We start from the raw sequence: 22,289 nt of genomic DNA on the forward strand, positions 1-22,289 counted from the left end.
TCTGATGTAGTGCACAGTGTCCTGTGTCCAAGACTTGGCAATGAAATTCATGGTGGTGACACAGCATTTTATTCTAGTGACTTTCCAAGATTATACAAGCAATATTTAAAATGTGTCCTAGTTTTGGGGCTTTTGTCCCCTCCCCAATAAATTTTGGCTTTTTCCAGATTTCTTATGCTTCAAAGTTGAGAGATACAGTTGAGTGTCAAGTGGATTATAGAAGGTGCTCAGAGCTTGAAAAGAGGATTAGTGATGCTTATGCTGAGTCTGATTGCATTGTTAATAGCACAACAGGTAGTGTACTTGCTTTTGATGCAGAAGGCTGTGGGTTCTACTCCCACAGTATATAGATGCATTGCTAATACTGTACTGTGTTGTACTTTTAAAGGGGGTGGATGCTGCAGTCCTGAGAATGTCCTCTATGGGGGAGATACCTAGTAACAATGAACCTATTATCAGTTTACCATCCATTCCCTATTGCACTATTACTAGCGTATCATTTTTTACTGTAATATAGGCAATTTATTCCTCAAGGGCAACAGGAACTTTATTTGTAGATGAAGCAATGAAATATAAAGTTGTTTGCTAGCAGCAACCTCTTGATTAGTTACAGATTTCTTTAATGTGGAATTATTTAGATGACTTTTACTTCTGCAGAGATTGTGCATATTTACTGACACTGGTGGATTGTAAAGGTTTGAGTAGACTTTTATGATGGAAATGTTCTGAATTGGGCAGTTTATTCATTATTGGTATATGCATTTTATTTCATTGTTACCTGGAAAAATGTTCAAAACAATAAATTTAAAATGCCTTCTAACAACTGTACTGCAATATACAAAGAATATAATTTAATACAATCAGGAAGGTGTATCAAAGAACACATATATGTTTCCTGTGCAAGGGGCCTATGATTTGAAATCAGAACAAAGTTAATCTTTATCTGCCACTGGCCAGATGCATTTTCTTTGAATGTGGGTTGCAATGCTGTTTCAATGAATGTGAGTTTCAAGGACAGAGAAGTTTTAATGCTAAGTATATTTCCATTGTGAGACTGCATTTCTTTGTTTAGCAGATGTCTATTAGTGTTTGCGGTGCAAAATGTAAAATAAAACTTTTAAATGAAATCCAAATCATTGTAGAAGTAAAGCAGTATGCACATTACATTGTTTATGGTAAATGGGGTGAAATAGCCAAGTAATGGGACATTGGAATAGCTGTAGGGGGAAGGTCCGATTCGGGCATGATTTTGTGAGTGGGGAAGGGTGGCAAACTCAGACAGCCCCGGCTGAACTATACCTCTCAACTGTCCAGATTTTTGTAGAATTAATACATTTTTGCTTCTTATTTTTGGTTTGTTCCTCATAACATTTGTGTTTTTTTGACAAATCATTTAGGAATGAAGTCACTAAATAATGACAGACATTGAGTTTCAGACTTCATACCCTTCAGAAAAATGCATGCAAGGCCTGTTATTCTGTCAACTGTCTAAATTTATACAAGAGCAATTTTTAGTACTGTTTATATGTTCCCCCAATATATTTGGCCTTGTCCAAATTTCCTGCGTTAAGAGACACGTGCAAATAAATTACTTTATAGAATTAGGTATATCCAAACCTCTCAACTGTCCCTGATTTGGGATCAAAATATGTCTCTCCCCCTAATAATCCCTCCGCAACATGGCAAATTTGGAAGAAAACGTGGAGGGTTTACAATTAATAAATAATTGTAATGATCAGTGTTATAGATTACTTTTAATTTCAGAAATGTTGTAGATTCTCTTATTTTGTCAGCTGCTCAAGTTAGCAGTACTAATATTAAAAAGTGTCCTTTCTTTGACAGGTTCTCAGCTGCATTTTGTGGCTATTTTATATTTTTGCATCACATTTTTGGTCCGTTTTTTCACAAAATTGTGGTTTTCTGGCAAATTAGTGGCAAATCATTAAAGATTGAAGTTAGAAAATAATGACAGACATTTGAGTTTCAGATTTCATACCCTTCAGAAAATTCATACTAATGCAAGACCTACTATTCTGTTATCTTTATAAGAGCAATATTTAAAAATTGTCCTTATTTTTGAGCCTTTGCCCCACTTCTATTTATGGCTTTGTTCAGATTTCTTGCTCTGAGGTTGAGAGGTATGACAAATGTGTCAGGGCCATCACCGTCAGCCAGAGACATTTCAAATTGTGATATACTTTTTGCACCCCACTCCCCCATGTAGTGACTCTGGATGTGTCCAAGCAAGGCAAGGAGCAGTTATGCAGTGTAAGTGTGCAGAGTATCCCCCCATCCAAGGTAGACACAAGTACTACAGTGGCTTTTCATCTGTCCTTGATTTTGCAGAATATTCTGGTTTTCTGTCATATTTTTATACTGTTGATTTATGCTTCTTCTTCTTCTTCAGAAAATGCATGTTGTTGCAGTGCATGTTGCTTTGAGTTTAAGTAGCAATATTTTAATGACCATCAGGTAAGCTTGTCTGACAAGATGCAAGTTAAGCTTTAATAAGCATACTGTTAAAGAATTACCAACATTGAAAGCATTTTTGTTGTTGCAATGCAGAGAAAATTTACATAACTAGATAACGTATAAACCTTAGGTATTGAAATGCATATGACAGTATATGTAATAAAGGACAGGATTACAGTATTTTAAAAAGCTTATTACCTTTGTTGGAGACTTGCAGTCATCTTTGCAGGCTTTAGCCGTAAACTAAACAGAATGCCAATCTATCATGTGTGGTCCATAACCTGTGCAGTAATCCTTTAAGCAATTTATCTTGAGCTTGTTTCTTGTTTGCTGTTCATTTTTACTTTGATTATGTTTTCCCCATGAAACAAGTAGATAGTTGTTGTCAGGCAGCAGGTCTTTTTTAGATAAGAAATGTTTTTACAAGTGAGGGTATCACAGAGATTGTTACTTTCAGCATGTTACCTGGTACTTTTATAAAGATTAATATAAATTATAATTAGAACTGCAGTGCAAGGAGAAGTGGTTTGAGTTGAGTGCTGCTTGTTTTTTATACTTGATTTTGACTGGCATTCCAGTAATGTATTTAAAAAGTAATTTATTTGTTCATGCCTTACAACCTTTTATTTCCATCTAGATATTAAATAAGCTGTCATGTAGCCAATGCATTGAAATATTTTTTTTCTTCTGCACTTCATTTTGTCTTGATTGGACTCTCATAATGTTGGTTTGGCACCCAGGGCAGCGTATTTAATTAAAGTCCCAGTTTTTGTGGGTTTCAGCATAGCTCCACCCCATTCTAGTTGGTCACACCCCTTCCCATTTGCCCCTACTATTCAGCTGTCTCCTGCAGCCCACCCCCCCTTTAATTTGAAGCCACTGGCCTCCACTGGGTCTGCATAATGAAATTAATTTACTTACAGTATAAATGTTTGGTAAAATAATATTGTCTGCTTGCAAATGGTTATATGTGCTTGAGATTCAGTTTTTTTCTGTTATTTTTATTTTTTTTTTGTTATAGATGTATATAGTACAACTAGGGGCAGGACCTCAGAGAAAATTTGGAAGTCCACCTTTAAGTCACTACTTGGCTGTACACAATGCTAAAGGGGCACTAAGCTACTAACATCTGCCCTATAGTTAAATCCACACTCAAGTCCACTTCACCAATCTCTAGTAACACTACAATCACTGAAGTTCTGACAGCTGCCTCAACTATGTATGCATTCCTCTTGCTCTGGCTACTGTTGTGCCCCTGCCTGCCTGTCTGTCATTCACCTTTGCATTATAGGAACAAGCACATGCTTGAATGATGGCTGCAATGCAATCTGATCACCCAGATGCCCTAAAGGTGCAGATGTTCAGTGGTGTTTCACTCTAAATTATACAATCGAAAGTCTTGGCTCTCTCCGGAATGCAGAGAAACTTAGTTAAAACCTGTTATGTGCCTAAACAAATGTGGTCGACATACTGTAACATCCCTTGCAACTGTTGAACAGATTCAAAGTTAATACCATAATTTTTAACTGGTTCTACATGGTAAAACTCACAATACACATTTGCTTTTAAATGCAATTTTAACTTCAGCTATTTATGTCATTCATCTACTTTGTTTTACATTTTGAGAGTGTACCTTTGTTGTACCATAAAAAGTCATGTTTTTCTGTTATTTGATACTGTGTATTTTCAGTGCAAGCTGCCACATTGTTAATGCATAGCTCATGTATTACAGCATGCATTGGAGGTGGGTGTGGGGATATCTACACAGTACATCCCTAAGCTGTACCTTGCAGACTCACATTCTTACAGAGATCCAATGGGGATGGAGCACTTAGTATACACTGCTATTATTTTCAAAAGATAAGACTTCTTTTTTAATAATGGCATTGCATAATAGTAATATACCATGGTAGGGTTATAGGTAATTTGTGTTTTTTACCTATTTTATGTCATGGTGTATGTTCCAACATTTGTTAAATGAACTGGTCTTCCTTACTGTTAGCCAAAAATGTTTTTATATCTGAAGAAACCAAAATGTGTATTACAGAGAAGATAAAAATTACAGTTAAAAACAAATAACTGCAGTCCAATCCTCAGATGAGTGTACTCCTATAAAATATAGCTATGAAAAAACAAAATAGCTGGTGGCAAATTAGCTTGGATAGTTTCTACTGTCAGACCATCATTTGCAACATTATGCACACTGTTAACAACAGCCATTTCTAATATGTTTAGCAACAGTTATCCCACTCAACAAAGGGGGAGCCACCACTGATCTAGTGAACTATCAACCTGTTAGCCTGATGAGCCTGGTCTGCAAGGCCATGGAACATATCATCATGGAACTCATAAACAAAGACACTGGTAGCCTCCAAACTCTGGATCCCACCCAGTTCGGGTTTGTGAAAGGCAGATCATGCCTCCTGAACCTGATCGACTTCTTTGAGGCAGTCACCAAAGCCGTGGATGAGGGTAAGGTAGTTCACACAGCCTACCTTGACCTCGCCAAGGCTTTTGACACCATCCCTCATTCTGGAATTATAGCTAAACTCACTAAACTAGGTATAAATCCCTACATCACAAGATGGGTTGCCAACTGGCTCACTGACAGAACCCACACTGTAAAAGTTGCAGACTCCAAATCTGACCTCAAAGCAGTGACAAGTGGAGTACCACAGGGTTTTGTCCTGGGACCTCTCCTGTTTGGTATCTACTTCTCTGAAGTACAGGCTAACACAGAAGGCCTCTGGCTAATGAAGTTTGCAGATGACTGCAAACTAGGAGCCATAGTCAAGTCCCCAAATGATGTGGACATACTACATAACGGCCTCATTGAGACAGATGCCTGGTGTTAGTGCCATGGCCTCCAGCTCAATGCCAAAAAGTGCAGTGTAATCCCCTTTGGTAAAAACTCTGTACCCATGAACTACCACATAGTTATAAGAGACCTTGGGACCCAGGTGGACAGTAGTCTCTCCTTTGATAGTCACATCTCCACAGTAGTCATGAAGTCCTTCTGCATGGCACACCTGATCGTAAAAGGGTTCTCATCCAGGGAAAAAGAGGTCATTGTTCCCCTCTACTCATCACTCATTAGACCCATTATAGAGTACAACGCCCCTTTTGGAATGTACCTCACAAGACATCTGCAGCAGCTGGAAAGGCCACAGAAGTACCTCACAAAGAGGATTACTGGCCTCAAACAAATGCCCTACACTGACCAGCTCAAAAAACTCCAGCTTTACTCCATAGCAAATCGCCTACTCTGAGGTGATCTTTGCCTAACATATAAAGCTATGTCAAATTCAGAGCTGTTGGACATGCTACACCTAAAGAAATCCCAATCCCTCCGAGCTACACACTCTAGGGACCTAAACCTTGTCACCACAATAAACAGGACATGCTGGATATATTCCTGTCCCAGAGACTTCCTATACTCTGGAACAAGCTAGCCATCTATGTCAAGCAAAGTTATTCATTAGCACTCTTCAAGAAAAATCTTGATGAGTGGATGGGAAATAGGAAATACACCCCAGGGATCAATTCTGTGTCTCTGCTGGACAGTGGCACAGGAAAATAACTTTCTTGGGTGGTGTAAGCTATGGAACCTTGCTGGCTAGGCTTACATAGGCCCTTGGGCTGATAGCCCAGTACCTACCTATGAACCTATGAACCTATATGTGCTACTTCATTGTATAAAAAACTACTGTACAACACTGTGTGTCAAGACACACAAAAATCATGTCTGAGCAACAATTAACACAGTCCTTATCACAGCATAATAGACACAACTACTGCACATCATTAACGAGAGAGAAATAAAGCTACATCAGGATGCAAAAAACCTGACTCGTTCCTCTAAAGCTCGAGGCATCCATGTCTAGACTGGCCTTACAAGGACATTTAACAGAGAAGCCCACCTTTCATTTCTAACAAAAATGGTCAGTTTGGGAAAAGTTGTAGTGGTAGTGAGTCAAGAGATAAAACACAAATCAAACGTTGGGTCTTGACTGAAGTACACAAACTATCTTTATTAAAAACAGGTTTCAAGTAAAAGTTTGTTTTAGTAGTTAGCACATGTACTCCCACCCAGCATTGCCTATGAGGAGTGCATAATAGTGATTTGTTGTCAGTATCGCATACATAGTCAGTCAAACTACAGTTGAAAATATGAAGAGGGCTGGCTGCCTGGCCCTTGTCTGCTTTTTCAATTTGTAAAGTCGCTCTTGCTCACTCGCTGTCAATACACATCTCTCTGTCTCAAACTCAGGAAATAAAAACACTAACAACAGCAGCATAATTGCAGTTTTTTCTTAATTCTTTCTTTTTTTAGGGTGCAGTACCTGAAGGAGCCAGGGGAAGAACTGGGTCTGGTGGTACTAGTAGTGATATATTTTTCATCTTTGTGAGAGTCAGACCGATCACCGGTACAATGAGTCCGACGACTGCTGCTCTGCTAAGTGCACTGTCTGAGTGTCTGCTCTTCACTATAGTAATGAACGAACCATGAACGGCTTGCCTGCACATGTTGGGATAAACATAAACGGAGTAGTACACACCTCTCAAGAGTTCTAGCCATATTCCAACAGGCTCAGCAGTCTGCTCACAATACTGACATTATCACACATGCCCTGCATGTCATGACGTCAGCAAAAATTCGAAAAAAAAAAGACCAGAAAATTTGTAAATTAAAGGGGCCACTCAGGAATTCATGGCACCCTATTATTTTGACCACAAAACCAATAAATACCAAGGAATTCGGTACGGTTGAGAAGTATGCATGGAACATATTATAACTGACCTAATTAATAATGATAATAAAAACCTTATGAGGCTTGATCCCCATCAGTTCAGCTTCACTAAAAGAAGATCTTGTCTAATGAATCTAGTCAACTTCTTTGAGAGAGTAACACATGCTGTGGACAAGAGACATAATGTCTATACAGCATACCTTGACCTGACTAAGGCTTTTGACACTGTATCACATGCTAACATAATAATTAAACTGATTAAGCTTCCAATAGGCCCCTACATAGTTAGGAGGTTAGTAAATTGGCTGAGGGCAATAACCCATGTAAACAGGGTGCCAGGTATGTCCTCAGTAAACATGAAGGTAACCACTAGTGTTCATCAAGGCTCTGTGCTGAGAACACTACTATTAGTTAACTGCTTTGCAGTCATCCAAATTATAAATGGGGATCTCCGGCTTACCAGGTTTGAGGACAACTGCAAATTTAGTGTCATTTATAAGCCCCCTTCTGTACTCAGAAGCTCCAACTGGAACTTACACAGGTCAACAATTGATGATCAAAAAACAAGTTAAAAATAAATGCTAAAAGCTCCAGTATCATTGCATTTGGTAAACAATCCCTTCATACAGCTTGTATTATAGACTGCACCTAACTTCCAAATGAAAGTATGGTGAGAGACCTTTCACTTGCCTTTGACCAACATGTAATAACAGTAGTTAGGAAGCCTTTTTACAAGTTAAAGCTGATTGCAAAAGTTTCTATCTCTTACTCCAGAGGTTGCTGCTCCTCTGGAATAGGCTACCAATTCATGTCAAACAGAACCCCCTCTATGACCATATTCAAGTGTAGTCTGGATGACTGGATGGGAAACCATAAATTTCATCCAGGAAGGTCACCTATGACTTTGTTAGGTATGGCCAGTCATTGGTTAGGTAGATCTTGTTGATAGGCAATTTTTGGGATACATAGAGCTAGACCTGTAATGACTCATGGGTCAATAGCGTACTGGTATGAACCTATGAACCTTTGTATTTCACATATTGGAAATACCTCACAAAGAGGATTACTGGCCTCAAACAGATGACCTACGCAGACCGTCTCAAAAAACTCCAGCTTTACTCCATTGCATATCGCCTACTCAGAGGCAATCTCTGCCCAACATACAAAGCTATGTCAAACCCAGAGCTGTTGGACATGCTCCACTTAAAGAAATCCCAATCCCTCCAAGCTACATGCTCTAGGGACCTAAACCTTGTCACCACAATAAATAGAACATGCTGAAGGGATAGATTCCTGTCCCAGACACTTCCCATACTCTGGAACAGACTACCTATATATGTCAAACAGAGTTCCTCATTAGCACTCCTCAAGAAAAATCTTGATGATCGGATGGGAAATAGGAAATTCACCCCAGGGATCACTTCTGTTGCTCTGCTGGACAGGGGCACAGGAAAATAATTTTCTTGGGTGGCGAAAGCCAGGGTACCTTTTTGGCTAGGCTTATATAGGCCCTAGGGCTAATAGCCTAGTACCTACCTATGAACCTATGAACCTATGAATGCAATGGCCCTTTTGAGATGTATCTTACCAGGCATATAAAGCAACATGAAAGACTCCAGAGGTTCCCAACTAAAAAGATCACAGGCTTAAAGGACTAGAGCCACCAGGAAAGGCTGTAAGTGTTGGCCCTTTATTCAATGTGTGATAGACTCCTTTTGGGTGATCTGTATAATACCTTTCAAGCCAATAGGGATCCAATAGTCCAAAACCTTGCATATTTCCATAAATCAAACAGTTCCACTAAGAGGGATTTAAACCTGCATTAGCAAACAAATAAAACATGGTGGAGAGGCAAACTTGTCATGCAAATATCACCTCTTTTCTAGAAAAAATCTTCCACTCTAAATTAGCAGTGCTTCACACTACAGAACTTCCAAAGGGAGGTAGACAGGTGGATGTGTATCCACAATTTCACTGTAGGTATATGACTGGCCTGTCGCTGCTTGAAAATAGAGGTAATGTATAAGGGGGGTTACTGGCAAGGCATAAATGGCCCCAGGGCCCAGGTAAGGTATAAGTGGGTTACTGGCAAGGCATAAATGGCCCCAGGGCCCAATTAAGGTATAAGGGGGTTACTGGCAAGGCATAAATGGCCCAAGGGCCCAATTAAGGTATAAGGAGGTTTCTGGCAAGGCATAAATGGCCCCAGGGCCCAGTTGCTTTTTATTTTCTATGACTTGATCAGTCTATGCTTATATCTATTTTGTAGCACAGGCAGATAATTGTACCATATGAAAAAACTAGCTTCTCAACTTACACCTATTGTTACTAACTGAAAATTAACAACAAAAGTTAAAACATTTTGTTTAGATTTTGTGTAACTACGAACTGAAGATCTATTAAGGAATTTTCAGCCTGTTTACATAGTTTTATTAACATGTTAGTGCCAATTTATGCTTTCTTCCTGTCACTAATATTAGTAAAGGTGATTTACAGTTTAGAAAAATAGTCCTTGAGTTTCTCCATTTTGCACTTAACTAATGATTGCCTGTAAATGTATTTTACATTAAATAAAATCAAGTATTTTTGCAAATGCATGTTTATTAAGTTTCCTGTTTCCAAGTTATAAAATACTGTGACCTATACTTAAAACTGTTTGGTTTACAGTTTTTGAAACCTTACTTTGTTAAATGTATTGCAGAGCAGAGCCTAAAATGATATTGGATTCCAGATGAACTGCATAATATATCCCAAGAACTGACAGAACCCAGGAACCTTGAAAAAATATAGCACATTTCTTGGCTTTTGGGTCAAAAGATACAAAAATGTCAAAACAATCATAAAAAGTAAGCCTTGACAGAAAATATTTGTTCTTGAATAACATGCCATTCTCTACAAACTACAATAAGTTTAGCTTTGGATAAACTTACAAGTTTTGAAACACAGAATCAGTAACCTAGAATTAAACTGTCATTGTAACCACCGTAAGAAAATATTTTATCATATACATTTTCCAGACTGTATAATAACTAGCTATTTAGCTTTGACATTTGCTTTAATGAAATATCTTATCTGGCAAATTAGAGGTAAATACCTCTTGTGAAAATATTTCTGCATTGAATAACTTGCAAAGTCATGGGAAAAAAGTTCACTGTAAATATAACATTTGTAAATGAAAAACATTCACAAATTTCTCAAATATTAGTTTTCAAACACACAAATTATTTGATACCCACACAAATACTGCATTTTGTGTATGATTCATCTGTCAACTCCAACATGTATATTTTATGGCCTAGGATGGAGATTTTGTTTCACAGCAAATGATCTTGAATGGTTAACATTGTATTGTGTTTTATTTAAATGCGTTGCAATATCTCTCACATAAAAATAAGATACTTGACTCTACTTATGATATTATATATATATATATATATATATATATATGTATATGTATATATATATATATATATATATATGTGTATATATATATATATATATATATACATATATATATATATATATATATATATATATATATATGTATATGTATATATATATATGTGCGTGTGTATGTCTGTACCTGTTTGTACAGGAAACACTTGAAATATATATTGTTTTTGTCCCTCAAAACTTTGAATAAGGATTTTAGAACCAGTCTTTTTATTATTTATCCAAGCCAGACAGCAGGGTGATTCTATAGTTCTATAGTTTTCAACTATGTCTCTTTTGTTTGTTCTTTTATTAATGTCTGTTTTTTTTTTCAGTCTAATTGGATGTTACTTTGCTTAAAATCACTGACAAACAACATTGATATGGGTTAGTTCAGCTGTTGTCCTATATTTTGTTTAGTTCCTGGTTGTAATTGTACCATGACCTAGTGCTTTGTTTATATTTTAGTTCAAGCACTCTTCACTAGAAAATTCGATGTGATATTTATTTTCACCTTTGCAGTCTAACACAACAAAAATGTACTAAACAATGCCCACCTAATTCCCCTGATTAGTTAGCACCATGAGTTTTTATTTTTGGAACACTGATTAACAAAATTGAAAAAAAAGTGTTTTTATTTTATGAAGAATTCATGATTACATTCTACTTAATATTTTTGGTTAATATTTTATATTGCCTGCTTACCCTGTGTTGGTCTGTACTTTTCCAATTGTATACAACCTTTTTGTTAGAGTAATCAGCTTTTGTGTTTTCAAACACAGTTGGCAAAACTTGCCATAACTTTCAGTAACAGTTGCTTTTCTAGATCCTTTAGGGGAGTTATTTATTTTTCTTTTACAGTTTCACAAACCTCACTTACAACTTTTGCTTTCAGACAGCCCAGTTTGTGAAAGCTACCTGATAAGACTAGTGACTAGTTTTGATTACTTGCTTATATTTTATATACTTACTTTTTTGCTCTTGTTTTATTGCATTTCTGTACAGTTCTTTGATGCATCCAGGAAACAAGCATTTGTGATGTATTGCTGGATTCCACAGGGATTAACTATATCTGCATTGTGGGAAGAGCAGAATTGTTTTTACTTAAGTATGGAGTACAATAAAAGGTTTAATTTGTAAGAGCTTTCAGTTAAGACTACCCTGTAGTTATTTTTAATTTCTTGATTTAAAGTTTGTAAACTTATATTGTTTTTTTTTTTTGTTCTATAGTCTTGTTTCACTACAGTGCTGCTTTGTTTCAGACTTGATTTTCGTCCGGTTGCTGTATTTAAAGTTCCTGCAACGGTACCATACTATGTCAGTGATTGCCTACACCCTGCACTCGGTGCCAGCCTTAGTTAAATGAAACCCTGGGCAATGAACATGGTGTTGTACCCCACCCCCACACACACACACACACACACAAATACACACACAGTTTGGAGGATTCTGACTTCCAAAACACCCAGATTTTTTAAATTGTTTTTATTTATTTTGAACATTTGAACACACTTTTTGTCACACTGCCTCACTCTTCATCTTTTTATCATGTGCTTTCAGCACACACTAACTGGCCAAAACTGCAGTGCAACAACTGTGAAGAAAATAATTAAATTAAGGCAAGGGTTTAGGCCTGCTAGGTCTCCAGAAATCATAAGGTCCAGGATGCGCTGGGTACATTTTACAACTTTTTTTCTCCAGACTTTGGACATAATGATGGCCTGAACAAAACATGACTAAGGAAATATATTCAGTATTATTTTTTTCCTGGGAAGCAATAAGTGTTGACCAATGCTTAATCTTTAAAGCTCACAAAAATAATAGTTCCCAATAAAGAGAGAAGGCAAATATTTGTGAGGGCATATAAATCATATGTTGGAACAATGCCTGCTATCCTAACCCTCCCCCCACAAAAAAAAAAAAAAAAAATAGGCAGTCTTTTTATATGTATACTTCTAGTATTAAATTGAGATGAAAATGAGGGACACATGGCTACAGTCATAAGGTTCGAGTTGCTGTTGTCATACACAGCATTACTCCTGACTCTTACCTAATGAAGACAGCCACATTTGTGCAATCCTCTAATGTCAGACTTGGTTGAAAGTGAAAGAATAAACAGAATTAGATCACACTACATTGCGGAAAAGGGAAATGTTCCTGTTCCATTCTGTATAGAGATCTGCATTCAGACCGTTTGAACTTTTAAAAGTTCACATGCAGAAGAAAATAAGTAGAAATGTAGGAATTTCAGGAGACAAAGATGGCCGCTGTTCAGTAAGCACTGTTAACCTGCAGCTCCTCAAATACCCAGAGAAAAACTCAACCTAGAAGACATACCAGTACTTATTTAATAACAATCTGCTGATCCAACAACTCTACTTATTATCCAGAAACACAGAAAAGATACCTGAACCTAAATTACTAGCAAATCTATCAAGATTACAACAGATTACCTGGACCTGTATAAGTCTCAAAGAAAGAAGCCGTGTGCTCAGAAAACTTCCCTCATATCCATCTGAATATATGCCAGAAGTTTTTTTACTTTTACCTGTGCCTTTACAAAATGTCAAAAGATGATAAAGTGATGGAGACTACAACAACAAAAATGAAACTTTCAGAACTTATGTCACCTGAGAAAGATTTAAACTCCAAAAGGCAGAAAATAACAAAACAACAAGAATCCGGAAAACCTGGAAATAAAAATAAAACAGACCAAATGGCAAACCTGGAAGATATTAAAGCAGCCTTACTACCTATCCAAGAAGCTATAAAAGAATTATCTACTCAAGTACAATCCTTTGGAACTTTCTTCAATCAAATTATGGAAAAAATGGACAAATCTGAAGCTAAAATCATAGAGAATGAAGACAGAATAGCCCTGCTTACCAAAAAATCTGACTCACATGAAACAGACATTCAAAATATGCAAGCTAAAATCATTGATCTTAGAGCAAGGTCTAGAAGAAATAATATAATCATCAGAGGCATGCCGGAAAATATACAACACTATGATTTGATCCCATCTATCATACAAATACTTACAACTCTACTCAAAGACCCAAAAGCTGCACGTCAAATAACAATAGAAAGAGCTCATAGAGCTCTAAGAAAATCTCAAGCATCAAATAGTCCAAGACCTGTCTACACCAAACTCCTCAACTTTCAAGATGTGAATAAAATATTATTAACTGTAAAGAAAAATGGAGGATCACTAATATGGAACAACAACAGAATATCCCTGGCCCAAGACCTGCCTCTACAAATTAGGCAAATTAGGCAGACAGCTTCTATCACCTTATTGCAGATTCCTGATTGAAAAACAACAAAAATTCCAAATGAAGTACCCAAATACCTTATTATTTTCAGTCGATGGGGTGAAATATTCAGTTTCTAACAAGAAAGAAGCAAAGCTTACCTTCATGTCAGTGTTTAAATCCATTCCAGCTTCAGAGAACTAGATTTAAGTCCCGTTGCGCTCAACTGAACTCCGAGGTCAGATTCACCCTCCACCAACAGCCGAGGACCTATTTTTCCTTATATCTGGTATCTACCCTGCACTAGGCCATATTGTGGGTCTGGCGCGACCCTTTTCCTGACTCTACAAAGCGCAAAAACTCAAACAGGATGTGTACATCCTTCGCGCAAAGCTGGCTTTCCCACGAGAGGAACCGAAAGTGCGTTTGAAGCCTTAGAAGCAGCTTTGAAGATGTGGCGTATCCGGAAGTCCGATCGCAATATAAGTCCCCATTCGCGAAGCTAAGCAATCGGCTTAGCTGGATGGAAGCTCGAAGGGAAGCCTAAAAGGAACTGTAAAAAAAAGAAAAGTAAAATAAGTAATGTATAGTTACAAAAACACCAAACACATGTAATATAAGGTGAAATGTCAACCTCATTGCCCCATAAACTGTAGTTAAACTTTAATTAATAAGTTTAAACATCTACAAATATTTATACACACATACAATCTATACAGAAAATTTGTGAAAATGAAACATTTGGCATGCAACCAGATATCAAAACATTATATACTAATGCAACAAACTACAGCTAAACGACTACACAGACCTGGAATACATAATCATAAGATCTAAATATTTTTAATTCTATCTAATATGTATACATCAAAAATATTAGACAACCAGTGAGCATTTACCTTCCTTACTATTGCAAATCCAATTGACATAAGTATACAATTAGCATTATTGTAAAGCTTCAACTCAGAGGATTCATAAACCTAAATATATATCACATATCTTCACAACTTTAATGTTGCATTAGCCTGAGTTGGTAAAGAAGCATGCATAGGTTACACATTTGTTAACTCATTCAATATGGCCCAACAAGTTGGATGGAAAAGATGTTAATATAGTTTATTGTATCAGATAACGGACTACTAACTAGTAGTCATGTAGCTTATAGATTTGATAACCATCTGAATACCTAAATATTGGTGTTTATGTTTATTTACTTACATAAGCCGGAACTGTTAATATTTACATTGTTTTCTCCAGGAGTCAGGAAGCCTTTTCCAAATCTAATATATGTGGTATGACATATACTTGGATAGAGAGAAATTGCCTCAAATCCCCTTTAATATAACGCTACCTACCTAAGAACTTAAAATCACAGGGCAAAAATGGTAAAAAGGGTAGTTCTAAAAGTTGAGGTTCACTTGAAGCTAATAACTCGACCAATACCTACAAGGGACTTAAGTTACAATCACAAAGGAAAAATTAGGCCTAGAGGAGGTGGAGGGACCACCCACAAACTAAGGCTAGATAAGGAAGTTACATATTTTATGTACATTGTTATTAAACTAAATTGAGAAAATAAGATATAGGTACCATTCTCTTAAATAGCATTTATGTTAAGCTGTGTAAATGGATGTCTACTGTCTTTAGTTATAATCAGAACTGGTGCTTATGATTGCTCAAAACTTTGACATCATATAAATAAATCTAACAAGAAGAGGTGTAGGTCTCAAAGCAGTGTTTGCTAATGAATGAGTGGGATAGGCTTTGTACAAATAATTTTAGGTTATTCAGGACCATCATGTTTCTTTTACCTCTCATATACTAATATACAAGGCATATATTTACCATGGATGCAGAAAAATACAAATACAAGTTATTGTCAGGTCCTGTTAAGTTCCTGGTCCAGGGTATTAGTGGGTAGGCACTGGGAAGGGACAGGAATTATAGAATGCTTTCATAACATACCCTTGATAAGAAATCGACATAATCCAAAATATCTACTCATATTTCAACATTACCTATACAAAATAAAGCTATATGAATGTGGGAAATAGATTCATGGAATATTAAAGGGCTTCAGAGCATGAAAAAAAGGAAACTCTTTCTTCATCTATTTCTGCAGGCTAAGGCGTGTTTTATACTACTCCAAGAAACTCATTTAACCATTGACCAATGGTCAGAAATAAAAAAGAAAAAATGGATAAGAGAAATAATAGCCTCTGATGGCAAGACCAATAGTGCTGGAGTTGCGATTATCATTAAGGACCAATATCAAGACAAAATTATAGAATCCAAAACAGATAAAGAAGGTAGATGGTGCTATGTGATCTTATCAACTACCCTTTATGATAATCCCATTATACTTCTCAATATATATGCACCTTGTTACAATCAACATTCCTTCTTCGCTTCATTATATCCTATCTTAAATAAATACAATAATCATTACATAATCATAGGGGGGGACTGGAATGCTTATCAAAACCCTAAACAGGATAAATCAAGCACACAAAGATCATGTAATAACCAAGCAGTGTTAACATTAAGTGAAGTTAAATATGACTTTAGGTTATATGATCCCTTTAAATATGGTAACAAAACTCATACCCCAAATGACTTTACGTTTTACTCCAACTGTCATAAAATGTGGTCAAGAATAGACTTCTTTCTAATCTCGGAAGCACTAACCAATCTTGATGCCACAGTAGATATCCATGCCCGCTTCCTATCAGACCATTCTAAAATTACATTAAACATTTTCAAGGACTCTAGAACCAACACACCATATAGGGGATATAACTGGTCCTTAAACCCCAACCTCTTAAATAAAAAGGAAATAGTTCAGGAAATACAGGACATACTTAAAACCTCATTAGTCAAGATAGTAAAACAGCAATACCCACTGGATATTGAATGGGTGGCAACTAAGGCCCAGATAAGAGGTATCTTCATCCAAAAAGCTTCATATAATAAAAAATCCAACACAGAGAAGAACAGCTACTAGAGAGTAAACTCAAATCATTAGACCAGGATTTAATGAAAAATCATAACACACAAACTGAACCAAAACTATTGAAATGTCAGAAAGAACTTTTCTTAATCCAAAATAATAGATTATCATTTCAAGAATCTAAAATACTTGCAAAATATGTGAACCATATACAAACTCCGTCACGAGCACTAACAAGAATTATTAACCAGTCTAAAACCCCCTCCCAAATTCACGAAATTTGCTATAAGAATAAATCCTTTACAAGAACTGAAGATATTATTAACACATTTGAAATGATATACTCACAAGTCTATGAAGAACAAAAAAACTTATCCACATATGAAAATAATTGTGACTTCCTACAAAAACTTAACTTTCCGAAAATTGATGAGGAACTACAAAAAGATCTAATAAAACCAATATCTATTGAAGAAATAACAACTACAATTAAAAAACTAAAACCACATAAAGCTCCTGATCCAGATGGCCTTACAGCAGAATTTTATAAAACATTCTACCTTATTATTGCTCAAATTCTATCACACGTATTAAATTATATAATAAATAATACAATTAATGATATACATTTTAATGCATCCAAAATAATTTTTATACCCAAAGAAAAATCAGATCCTCAGAACCCAGACAACTACAGACCTATATCCCTTCTAAATATTGATACTAAAACTCTGACATCTATTCTGGCCAGTAGACTGAAGAAAATATCGAACATAATTATATCCAATGAACAGTCTGGCTTTTTAGCATCTAGACAAACCAGTGATAATACTTTAACACTACATACATTAATTTCATTTGCTAACCAAAAGAAACTAAACATGTACACACTCATTATAGATGCACAATTTTTATTTCAGATCTTACCCTACTTTAATATACCCCAAAATGTATTCTAACTTTACAAATATTATACAATAACCCTTATACAACATTATATATAAATAAAACATGCTCCAAAAGAATTCAAATCAGAAATGGTACCCGACAAGGATGCCCTCTATCACCCCTTATTATTTAACATGTACCTAGAACCCCTATTCCTATATATCAAACAAAAGATATATCATAATTCCCCAGTAATTTACGTTACCAAAATCGCCTTATCAGCTTTTGCAGATGACCTCAACATATACTGTGCAGCACCTATCTCAGACACCGAAAAAATAATATCTGCCAATGAAGACTTTGCATTAATATCAAACTATAAAATAAACCTTAATAAAACCAACATATTCCCTTTAAGAACTCCAAAACCTTTCTCACTTTTACCATTGATAGGCCAATTAAAAGCTGAAGAAAAGGTCAAATACTTAGGAATTACATACTCTACAGATAATAAAGATTTTTATCTCAATAATATTAAACAAAATTGGGAACACATTTTAGCCGATCTAAAAAGGTGGAAAAATTTGAAATTACCACCACTAGCAAAAGTTTCGATTACTAAAATGAATGTCTTGCCTAGGCTATTATACATTTTTAGGTCTACACAGTTGCTAATACCCAAGAAATTTTTTAAACAAATCCACACGGAATTCGCCAAATTTATTTGGGAACCAAAAAAAAGTAGAATATCTTATGATAAATTGATGACCCCGAAAAGCAAAGGTGGACTAGATCTACCTAATTTTGAGATTTACTACTTAATCATAAATGCAAATAGAACTTTAAGAATTGCAACCTACGATACGCAAAGCAATAATTGGTCCCCACATTGGTTAAAGATATGTTTTAAATATATTAAAAATCTGAATATTAATCCCAAATCATTGCCCTTTTTAAACAGAGACAACACTAAAACATATAATATAATGGAACCCATCAAAAATTATATAAAATTAACGCAAAATCTCTTTAGATCAGTAAATCTCTTTCAATACATGATGATTCTACAACCCTTCCACAAAAATCTTAACTTGAAAATTGATAACCAACTAATAGACCTGAAAAGATTCCCAATTATAATAAACTTATCATTACAAGATATATATCCATACATAAATTGTTTGGCTCATGAATTAAGACAGCAACTGGGTCTTCCCAAATCTTATCTATTGATCTTGAGACAGATTAAAGAAATATCTACAAATTACTTTAAAAATCTAAACATTATTAAAGAGGAATTAACAAATTGTATATCACTATGGCAAGCCCTTTTACAAAACACCAAATTTATAACATGCTCATACAAATTGATAAAATACATCAAATATCAAAATCAGCTACTCTTAGCTAAATACTGGAAAGAAAAATTGCCACTGGTGGAAGAAAACAAAATAGCACAGGCAATTAATTTAACGATAAAATCAATTTCCCTTCAAAAGCTATCATTCACCCAACTCATGATATACAATGATGCTTACTACACACGCCTTAGCTTGCATAAATTTAACCCTACAAATTCTCCAAAGTGCCCACATTGCAAAGATGGAACTGCTGACCTTTTGCATATGTTCTGGAGCTGTAAATGTATATATAAACTTTGGAACTCACTGAAAATACAACTCCAAAAGATGGGATATCAAACAACAGCGCTTACTTGGGAATTTATGGTATTACATATTCCCCCAAATAACCTATCTAAAACCCAAATTATTACCCTAATAAATATTTTTATGCTAATGAAACTTTACATAGCTACTAACTGGCTGACCCCATCTAAAACCTCATGGGAAAACTTTAGGAACTTAGCGATAAAACACATCTTAACCCACAAATACATATTAAATAAACAAAAAAAAGCCCTACAACTTGAAATCATGGGAACAAATTTTCAATATTATACTGGCATAAAACATAGAACCTGAACTACCTCTTCAATATATACAATACAAAACATAACAATAATTGAAACTACACTTTTCCAAGATACTAACCCTGGAGAAAATAACATATATTTTTTTACTTTTAAGAGAGAGTATGGAAGTATTCATGTAAATAATGTAAATATGTTGTAAGAATATTGTTAGAATTTCTGTTACAACATCAATTGTATACCTTTTGAGCAAATGTTCTTTAATGAATAAAAAAAAAAGAAAAAAGAAAAACAATAAAAAATATTATTTAACAAAAAAAAAGAAATGTAGGAATTTAGGCATGGAACATAAGTAGAGTGAGACTGGAGATCAGGAAAGATAGGATGGGAAATATAAAGAGGGACATAGACTGAGGACAAGGCAACAATGGCAGAGGTTGTCAGATTGCAAAACAAAGGTACAGGTACTCCACGACAATCGAAGCCAACCAGTCTGTGTAAAAAATCCTTTATTTGAGAACAGTAAGCGCTTTCGCGTCAACAAGGGATGCTTCATCAGACTTGAATAAAAACTTAGAAAACAGTCTCATTAAAATACTCAAAGACATGATCACATGGACCAATGACTACAGAGTCACAATCATAAAAGAATTACACCTAAAAAATATACATTGTCTGTATAACAAAACCTATAGAAACTAAGCTACTAAAAACTATCTTTTCAAAAAACATACATATTAAAAAACATATGAAAAACATCCTTAAAAAAGTTCTATTAAAAACAACACAAATGCACATCAACTATGTTTGAGTGCGCGGTCCCTAAGAAAAGGTTTTAAAGTAACTCTATCATTGAGGCCATGCCTAACATCTGCCTGCAGTTTAATAATCCATTTACTCTCTTCCTTCTCTGTAAAATTGCCAATGTTCCCTAATGGAGGTGTGTATTAATTCCAGTACTAAGAACTCAAAATTATGTCTAGTGCCTTTCAATAAAACATGTCTCGCTAGTGCATTGGTTTCATTTTCTTTGTTAATAGCATACAAATGCTCCCTAATTCTCTCTCTAAGAGTCCTGTTTGTCTTCCCTACATAAAACATTTTACATATCCGGCATACAGCTTGGTATACCAGGTTACGTGTCCTGCAATCTGCATAATGATTAAACTTATAAACCTTCTTAGTGTCTGGATGTTCAAAACTAACGTCATTTGACACAAAAGAACAATGGTTGCAGTTACGACATGGAGAGGTACCTCTCCTAACTGATATGGGTCTAGTATCCCTATGTCTCTCGTAGCACAACATATCTTTCAAGCTTCTAGTCTTTTTATATGAGAAGCTAGGGTAGATTCCTATAAGGGTTTTTATCCTATCATCTAATAATAGAATCCCCCAATTTTTCTTTATAACTTCTGTAATCTTCTTATTCCTATCAGTATATGTAATGACCATTATTTTCTTATATGTTGGGGCATTAACTGTTTCTGTACATATATTAGAACTCTTATTGATATATGGTTTTGCCTTCCCTTCACGTTCAACAAATCCTAGGGCTGACAAATCACTATCATGATAACCCCTATTCTTAAAGTCATCATGTAAACTGGCTAATGCTACTTCAAAATCCCTATTGCCATTTGTCAGGTGGGAACATCTCATAGCCTGATTCCTTACTATGTTTTTGTGTATGTGAGGTGGATGCATGCTGTCTCGATGTAAAAACACATTCTTCCTACATGGCTTTCTATAAACTTCAGTTTCTAACCTACCATCCTTCTTCTTCAAGGTCACGTCTAAAAAATTTATACAACACCTAGACCATTCTCCAGTTAGTTTCAAAAAGGTGGTGGTACTGTTAATATATGACAGAAAGTCATTCAAAGTCAACAGGTCACTATTCCAAATGAAAAAAAGGTCATCTACAAAGCATTTATAATGTTTAATGTGTCGAGAATATGTAGTATTCGAAAGAATATATGTAGATTCCCAATACGCTAGAACCAAGTTAGCATATGAGTTGGCACATGATGTGCCCATGGCTACTCCCATAGTCTGCAAATAATATTCACTGTCATAAATAAACACATTATTCTCCGGTACTAGTTCCATTAAGGTAGTTATCTTCATAATTTTGCTATTGCTAAAACCCTTATCTATGAGGAACAACCTCAAGAAATCTATGCCTGTAACATTTGGTATACTGGTAAAAAGGGATTGGACATCCAAGGTTACTATATAATCTTCATCAGTAAAATTAATGTTCTCCACATCGCAAGCCAGAGACTCTAAAAATTGTTGAGTGTCTCTCAAGATTGAGCCTGTTGAATCTACTACGGGCCTAAGTTGTTTTTCAATATATATAGAAATACTCTCAGTGAGCCAACCTCTCCCGGAGACAATAGGTCTAAATGAAGGGTTAATCAAAGTTTTACGTACCTTGGGCAAACCTCTAACCACAGGCACTAATGGCTTTTCTACAAGAAAATATTTATAAAGATCAATGTCAGTAAGATTACTGATCAATAGCTCATAGAGTTCTGCATGCACATTACCAATGATCTTATTCAACCGTAGGCTATTTATAACCTGATATGTTGCTGTATCTGCTA

The sequence above is a fragment of the Protopterus annectens genome, chromosome 2.part0 (assembly GCF_019279795.1).
Source record: "Protopterus annectens isolate FY-2018-M chromosome 2.part0, PAN1.0, whole genome shotgun sequence".
NCBI classification, from domain to species: Eukaryota; Metazoa; Chordata; order Ceratodontiformes; family Protopteridae; genus Protopterus; species Protopterus annectens.